Genomic DNA, 9,337 nt, shown 5'->3' with positions numbered 1-9,337 from the left:
TATTTTTAAAATCATTGATTGGAAGACAAGTAAATTGCGAGACACGCATTAAAACTATTCGCTAGTTTTGCCATGGAATTGAAAGATAGAAATGTTTAGATTATAATTTTGAAAGAAAATCCAGACATTTCATTCATTTTCCCGCTGTTTAACTGATTCTAAAAATGAAAAGAACTTGTTACATGCAAATTTTACAGAGAGCGGGCATAACCTCACGGCTGTATTTCTGTTGTTTTACGAGCTGTTCCACCTCCTTATTGTACCATGTATACTTGTCTATTATTAATCAGTATAATATATATTTTTAAATATTCATGAAAACTAATGGCAATTCTTCATAATTATGCAATGCGCATTTAACAAAATTGTAAAACTTAACAGTTGGATGAATTTTAAAAATTATCAATTTCTGCAACGTATTTTGTTAGTAGATTTTAAGATATGGACCTTTTTTGTTGTCCCAAAGTACGACAAGCTTGGAGTTAAATATTCGGTATTGAATTGTCTATTAAATGGGGTATGTGCAAAGAACATTTCTCCCCATTTTATATAATAAAAGGAGTTATTACCTAATGCTCAGTCATGCCCTTATTTCAGTTTGGTTAAATTACAAATTGAAGAGTAGTATGTGTATGATATGTTACCATAAAGATGTTATTAATATTATCAGAAAGATGTTATTAATACCTAGCCAATGTATAACCGAAATCGAGTCCTTTGACACGGATTATTCTAATTTTGAAGAAGTTGAGATTCTAAATAACGAATAAATAAAGAAGAAAGAAATGGATACTCAAACAGTTATATTGCAATTTTATTTGATTTTAAAATACAGATAGTTATTCCAACAAAGTGTAAAATTTTGGAAATGTCTCTTAAGATGAATCTCAAATGAACTAATTCACCACCTTAATTATATTACATCACTTCATTTAGCTAATATGCCGAGCTACCAGATAATTTGTTGAATCTGCTGAATTTAGAGCCTTACACGCTGTAAGGCAATTTGTGAAAATAGCACATCTGTTATACCCGTGCTCTGTCACAATTTCCAGAGCCTTCTTGCAGCAAAAAGTTCTCCAAACAATGACGAGGCCTTGAACTCAATTTTGAAAAGGAATTTGATTCGCAAATTCTTTTTTTATTTTTGTATTAAGCATTTTGAATTCAGCAATTCAGACGCGCTGCTGCCACATTGCTAGTTTTATTTAAATATGAACTGTCCGATAAGCAAATGGTCAGATCATCTTTTATATTTTAACGAAAAGTTTACTGAATTCCTGTTGCCAACTTTTGAATTGCAAACTTTATTTTTGAACCTTTTTCTGTTTCTGGTTTCCATTTGATTATCCATTTTCGTTTCAGACTATGTCGAATTTGACATAGGACGTAGTACCCATTACGAACTGCAAATATCAAATTTGAAAAAGTTCCGCTTAATAATGTCGCTAAAATCATCAAAAACCCGACTATCGGGATTTACCGTTATATGGAGGCTATACGCATTTATATGTAGGCTATACCCATTTCGAACATCAAATACCAAATTTGAAACATTTCCGGTGAATAATGTCGCTTAAATCAGTAAAATATCGAAAAAATGGAGGTACCATTATATGGGGCTATACCAAAACGTGGACCTATACCACCCATTTTCAATATCAAAAGTCCTGCAGACATAATACACAATTGAGTAAAATTTTATCAACCTACTTCATTTTGTTCGAAAGCCAGAGTGATTTCCACAGACGGGCGACATAGAATTCTATGCTGATCATATATACTTTGTGGGGTCTAAAATGTATATTTCGAGGTGTTACAAACGGAATGACAAACTTAATATACCCTCCATACTACGGTGGAAGGTATAAAAATACTAATTGTTGCATTAGGTATGAAGGTTTTTAAAATATTCTAAGTATCGGGAAATAAGCGTTACCAATTGTGGTAGAATTCTACCAACTATGGCATGCACCAATCGCTCTGTTCCATTACCTACAAGAATGTACTAGTTTTTCAAGTTTTTACGATTTCATAAAGACCAAATATTGTCCTCTATTCTGGGCTCAATTTTGTAAAATAATCCCAACATTTCATTTATGTTCCGTTGTTATTCCCTTAATAAAGAATTTTATGAAAATTTTTAAAATATAAAACCAAGTGTTGAATGTTTATTTGACACAATAAGACTCCAGTACCGAGTTGCATTTTCCTAGTTTCTTTGAAGTTGAACAACTTTTCTTATTGAGCCATGGATTTGTATATCACTGTCTTTACACGGGCATTTTTACATGGCATTTTTATCAATTCTCTTAAAATTTCTGCGTAAATCTTCGCGCCTTTACACGGTGGCATTTTATGATATTAGTGCTTGGCATTTTTTCTGACATTTTATTTTATTCAGTATTTCGTATAGAGCTGTATTGTTGTGCTAATTGTTTGTAACAGATATTTATAAGGAAGTGATTTAAAATTAAATGTGTGAATCTAAAGAAGAAATGATGGAAAAAGTTATTGTCGATCTGGTCCACATATTTATTAAAATTATTAACTTTTGTTTTAACTTTTTTTTACTTTTTAAAACTTCCAATTAATTTTCATATAATTCACTATACAATTCAATCACTAAACACATCACATCACAATAAAAGAAACGCATCAAAAATTACAATAAAGAAACGATATAAAATGTCAAAATCATAAGAAATTCGGAAGAAGCAAAAAGAGAAATGCAAAGAAAATGGCATGTAACCCTGTGCGGTGGCTTATCGTGCCATTTTTTCTTCTATCCTTGTCTATCTACACCTTTTACCAACAAAAAAAATGGCATGGTTAAAAAATGTCACCGTGTAAAGGCAGTGTTGGTTCTCCTTTCGGGGTTTTTATGTTATGCATTTGTAACACTTTTTATAAATTTGAATAATATTTTATTCAAAAATTTTAATTCCAAATTTGGTTTGACAGTTCATTGTCCCAGCAGCTGTGTCGATGCGACAACCCGCATTCTTCTACCATGATAAAACGTCCTAAGCACAAAATGTCAAACTTGTAACAATTTTGTTGAAAAATGTGCCTAAGATCAAATAATTTCGGACATAACAAGCGTATGACCAAATTAAAAAGAGGTAAATCTATGCAGATGTAATGTTCACAATTTCATAACTATTTTTTTCAAATATGTAGTTAGATATTTTTTTTGCTCCATTATTTCTTACAATGTATTCATTAAAATATCCGACAACAACTCCCTCATCATTTGCTCGAATTAATCAAATATGTAGTAAGATATATTTATTTGCTTCATTATTTCTTACAATGTATTCATTAAAATATCCGACAACAACTCATTCATCATCTGCTCGAATTAAACTTAACATACGTCCAAACGTATTTCCACAAAATTTCCATTTTATTGCATATTCATGACAATCTGTTATTGGAAAAAAATGCAAAAATTTATCCATGGCAAAACAATAGAGGTAAACTCATTTCGATGTGATGTTAGTTATTGTGTAGGCCCCAAATGAGGTTTTACTTTACATTCGCCTTTATGGATCAAACCCGCAGAATTGTCAACTGAAAAATGTTGCCAAAATCTTCACAATATCCGCTGCATAAAATGAAATAAATGAAAAACTCTTGCCAGCCTACATCCATATTTAAGGAAAAACTACAAAATATAAATTTGACAATGAAGAGACATAAAAGAAAAAAAATAATCTTAAAATATGATCTTATGATAGCATGAGATTAGCTTGTTAATTGTACCATGAATTTATCTTTACTTTTCACTTTTCAATTTTTTTTGTATATATTAGGTGTGTCTGGTTACTTTTCCTGCAGGAATTGTCCAGTAACTGCTTTCTGAGAGAGTAAGGTAGTTTTATTCTCTTTTGCAAGGAAAATGCGAAAAGTAAACAGACGGTATTCCTGCAGAAGCTTGCAACTAATCAGCTGATTTGTCAAAACAAACCAATTTGTCCCCTATAAGGAGAATTAAAACAAAGGAAGCAATACTAATTTTACAAGTTTTTTAAATAAAAATGTTGGAAATAGTCTTTTATTTTCTTATTACATATTAACATTTACGTTTTTCACATTTTGTAAAGTTTTTCTCCAAAAACTATTAGTCTTGCTAATTCCAAAAAAATTTTCAAATTGAAAGCACAAAAATAAATAAACAAACAATAGAAAACATCTGATTGAATGTCGATGAATGAGAAGAAGAAGAGTTGCAAGTGATTGCAAGAAGAAATTTTTCCAGCAAGAATTTGCAAACTCTCACTGAAAGAACTGTCAAAATTTCTCTCTCCAACCGCTCTCTTTTGCAGAACTTTTGGGTTAACAGACGACTTCCAGTAACAATTTGTAACAATTGTTACAAATTTTAGGGTAACCAGACACACCTATTTTCCTTGAATATGGGCATACAGTTGGCAAGAAATTTAAATTTTTTCGACCAAATACTTCCTCATTTTCTCGCCTTTTAGAAAATATAAGAGAACGAAAAATACAATCTAAAGCAGACAACGTAAATATTAGCCTTATAAATAATTAAAGATTTGGTTAAAAAATTATCGAATTTTGCTTCAAAGTATAACTTTGCGGAATCTAGAATAATTATGAAGATCGACAATATCACTCCTAGAATTTCCCGAGTTTTCAATTGAATTGGCCTTAATTTCATTGCACAAAATTGTCAGTGTCCATAGTAGGTTGGTGAAGATTTTGCCAACATTCATTCAACTGGTTTTGATCCTTAAAAACAGATCAAAAATCAGATCATGGTACAATAAAAATGTAAGAAGCAACCAGCTAATTACAACTTTTTTCTAAGTGTGCCCGACTTCTGCCAATTTTGTGTATTTATTTATTGTTTTGAAAAATAGTAACAAAATATTGGAAGAAACTTAAATTTCGGGGCTGGCATTAATGATATTAACCAGTTTTGCCACGGAATGAACACTTAGGATCATATTTTTGAGAGATCATCCAGGCATTTCATTCATCTTTCGCGCTATTTGACTCATTTTAAAAATGAACAAAAACATCAAATGAATAAAAACTTGTTGGATATAATTTTAAATAATTCTGACAGGAAGCGGGCATAGCTTCAGAGCTGTATTTGTGTAGTTTTACAAAGCTGTTCTACCTCCTTATTGTACCATGCGTAATTCGAGGACGACACAGGAAATTACAGCACCAAGAAATTTTCCGTAAGTTGAAGTGTTTAAAATCTCTACTTCTGTATGGTTAGTCTCATGACGCAATAATACAAGGTAATCTTATGCTAACATATGATATTAAATGTTTTAATAATATTTAATAGACAACATCCAACTTTCAAAATTAAAAATTTAAATTTCCTTCTTCAAAATGTACGATATGTAAAAAAATTATAAATTTTCTTTTACCGATAAAATGATCCAATGGAAATGGAAGATGAGTTCCATGGCACAATTAAAATTGGCATAGTAGAAGAAGGTAGTCGGATCGGTACGGCTGCTGAGACAAGCTGTCAAATCAATTTTGGAATTGAAAATGTTGAATGAAAAATTATTTAAATTTGTAAAATTTGTTAAAAAAAACGCGAATTATAATGACGTAGTATAAAAAAAATATATAAAAATCTACGTATATTTGAAAAACATTTTTTGACATATCAATGCTCCCAAGCGTTGATGAATCTACCTGTATTCTTCTGCCATGGAACTGTCAAGCAAATTTTGGAATTGATATTTTCCAATGAAAAATTTTTCAAATTTGAAAAATTATTAAAAATTCATATTATAACAATTTCTGATTGGCGTCGTAAAGGAAAACATATAAAAATCTAATTATTTTTGAAAAACGTTCAAAAAATGTTGACTTATTACTGTTCCCAAGCTTCGATATATTTATCTGTATTCCTCTACCATGAAAAAAGGCAAGGTCGAGTACTTTGGAAAAGAGGTTGTAGTATTTGATTTAGCAAATGAGTCTGCTTCTATTGCTTTGCCATGCGATGACTTAAGCCAGTAAAAAACCGCTTTATAATATCAATCATTCATTTTGGAATGAAAACAACTTAGTAATATTAGGAAATCGTTATTGTGGAGAATACGTGACGTTTCATTCATTCTTCTTAAATAGAAATATTGGTAGAAAAGTACCAAATAAAGGAAACTTTTTTTTGCATTTCACGGAGTTTTGTTTTGTTTCTTAAATTTAGTAAATCTGTCATACCCATGGTAGAAGAATATAGGTAGACGCGTCGACACAGCTGCTGGGACAATGAACTGTCAAACCAATTTTGGAATTGAAAATGCTGAATGAAAAATTATTTAAATTTGTAAAAATTGTTAAAAAACGCGAATTATAATAGCCTCCGGCTATTTGAAAAAACATTTAAATTTTTTGACATATCAATGCTCCCAAGCGTTGATGCATCTACCTGTATTCTTCTGCCATGTGTCATACCTGTGTAATTATTCTACCATAAGTACAGCTCATGGTAGAAGAATACAGGTAGTCGCATCGACACTGCTGCTGGAACAATGAACTGTCGAACCGATTTTGTAATTTAAAATGTTGAATGAAAAATTATTGAAATTTGTAAAGATTGTAGAAAAATTCATTTTATAGCAACCGAATTGCGTCGTATAAGAAAACTTCCAAAAATCTACTAATTTTTGAAAAAATATTCAAAAATGTTGACATATCAATATTTCTTGATTTTATTATTTTTATTTGATGTTTATGAATTGAAAGTTTTATTTCGAATGAATATAAATTTTCATTACATTGACAATATTACAAAATAATATACAACGCATGCTACTATTTAAAATTAATATTTAATTGAGTGAAAAAACTTACAAAATCAAAGTGTTCAACACCCTCTCTCACTCTATCAAATTTAATTTAGATCTAAACATTTGAAAATTTATACTCCCTAATATTTTGGTACAAATGTCAGCAATTTGATCAGTTGTTTTTATATATCTAACATCAATATTTCCTTGAGCCAAATGATCTCGAATGAAATGGTGCCTGATGTCGATATGTTTCGATCTTTTACATTCTCAGTTCTTTGCCATAAATATGCACCCTTGGTTGTCCTCATACTGTACGTATTTTCAACAATATGCATATCCTCTAGGATTCCTTTTATCCATATTGCCTCTGATGTGGCTGCACTTATCGCTATATACTCTGCTTCGGAAGAAGAAGTAGCCACTGTAGCTTGCTTTTTGCTTGACCATGAAATTGTACTTCCATAAATTTGGAAGACGAACCCACTTACTGATTTTCTGTCAATAAGATCGGAAGCCCAATCAGCATCTGCATATCCGATTAATGATTCACAACTTTCATTTCGTTTTATAACCAATTTCAATTGCTTTGTACCCTTAATATATCTTAAAATTCTCTTTAACATTTTCCAATTCGTTTCTGTTGGAGTTTCTTGAAAACGCGCCATATATCCAATGTGAAAGCAAATATCAGGTCTTATACATAACATAATATACATAAGGCTTCCCAAAAGTTGTCTGTATGGTTGTTTTGTTGGCCCTGAATTTGATAACTCTGCCAATTTTTCCATTGGTGTTGCAACCGGATTACAATCAATCATTTGAAACTTTTCTAAGATTCTGGATATATTGCTTTCCTGTGATAATTTCATAACTCCATCCTTTTTATTGTAGTCTATTTTAATTCCCAAAAAATATTTCAGATTTCCAATATCTGACATGCTGAATTCCTTGCATAGGTAATTTACATGCTACATGCGATTAATAAGTCGTCAACATATAGCAGTATGTATGTTGTAGTAGAATTTGTATATTTGACGTAAAGACAGTAATCACGCTTCGATCTTACAAATCCAATTTTTAAAAAGAAATCATTATTTTTTTCATTCCAGCAACGTGGACTTTGTTTTAAACCATATATAGATTTATTAATCCGGAAAATCTTTTTGTTGTCAAGGACAATTCCCTCAGGCGCTTCCATGAATATTTGTACCTTTAATTCCCCATGTAGGAATGCAGTTTTGACATCTATTTGGTGGAAAAAATATCCGCGTTGAACTCCAACTGCTAAGATTATTCTCATTGTTGTAAGTTTAGCTACTGGTGCAAAGGTTTCTTCATAATCTATGCCATGTTTTTGTAAATATCCTTTAGCCATCAATCTCGCCTTGTATCTTGAAACATTTCCATATTCATCCTTCTTAATGCGAAATACCCACTTTGACTTCAAAGGTTTTACATTTTCAGGTTTTTGAACTATGGTCCAAACATTGTTGATGTCCATTGATTTTACTTCCTCCTCTATTGCTTTAAGCCATTCATTTTTGTCTTTTCTTGTTAAAACATCTGCATAGGTTTCTGGATTTTCACTGATTACATTGTCAACAATATCTGCATTGTAGCCTGTAAAGTACTCTTTGAAAACTTTTGGTATAAGGCCTCGAGCACTTCTCCTTAAAGTTGTTGGATCATCTTCCTGTGTGTTCAACATATCTTGGCTATCATCGCTAGTAGTTTGTAGTTGTACGTTATCTTTGTTAAGTCCACCATCATTTGTATTTTCCACATTTATATCCGTTATATTTCCGCCGGTTCTTGAATCATCCATATTTGGAGTTATGACATTTTCTTCATCCCTCTCTTGTTCATTGCTGCATATTGGAACAATATTATTTTGAGATTTTAATATCTCCCTTTGAAACGGAAATGTTTTTCATCGAACTTAACATCACGTGCTGTCACTACTTTTCTGGTTGTCATATTTCAAATTTTATAGCCATTGCTTGTGTATCCAATCATAACTCCCTCCATGCTCTTTGGATCTAACTTCTTCCTATTTTGGTCCGGTATCCAAACATGGGCTTTACATCCAAAAATTCTTAATTTCTTTATATCTGGTTTGTTTCCATACCACAGTTCCGCTGGCGTAATTTCATCATTAACACTCCTAGTTGGAGTCCGATTTAACAAATATACGGCAGTCAAAGCAGCTTCTCCCCACATTTCTTTTGGAGAATTTGATCCTATCAACATTGTTCGAACCTTTTCAACTAAAGTTCTGTTGAACCGTTCAGCTACACCATTTTGTTGCGGAGTATATGCAATAGTTTCCTCAAGTTGTATTCCTTTCATTTTATAGTACTGCAATTGTTCTTTTGAACGATACTCTGTGCCCTGATCGCAACGTAAAATGGATATTTTTGTTAAAAATTTTGCAATTGCAAAAGCTTCGTATTGTTTAAATTTGTCGAATACTTTTGATTTGCTTTTCATCAAATAGATAACTCCAAAATGGGTGAAATCATCAATGAATGAAACATAAT

Source organism: Musca domestica, unplaced genomic scaffold (assembly GCF_030504385.1).
Source record: "Musca domestica strain aabys unplaced genomic scaffold, Musca_domestica.polishedcontigs.V.1.1 17, whole genome shotgun sequence".
NCBI classification, from domain to species: Eukaryota; Metazoa; Arthropoda; class Insecta; order Diptera; family Muscidae; genus Musca; species Musca domestica.
Note: the sequence above shows the minus strand (reverse complement) of the source record.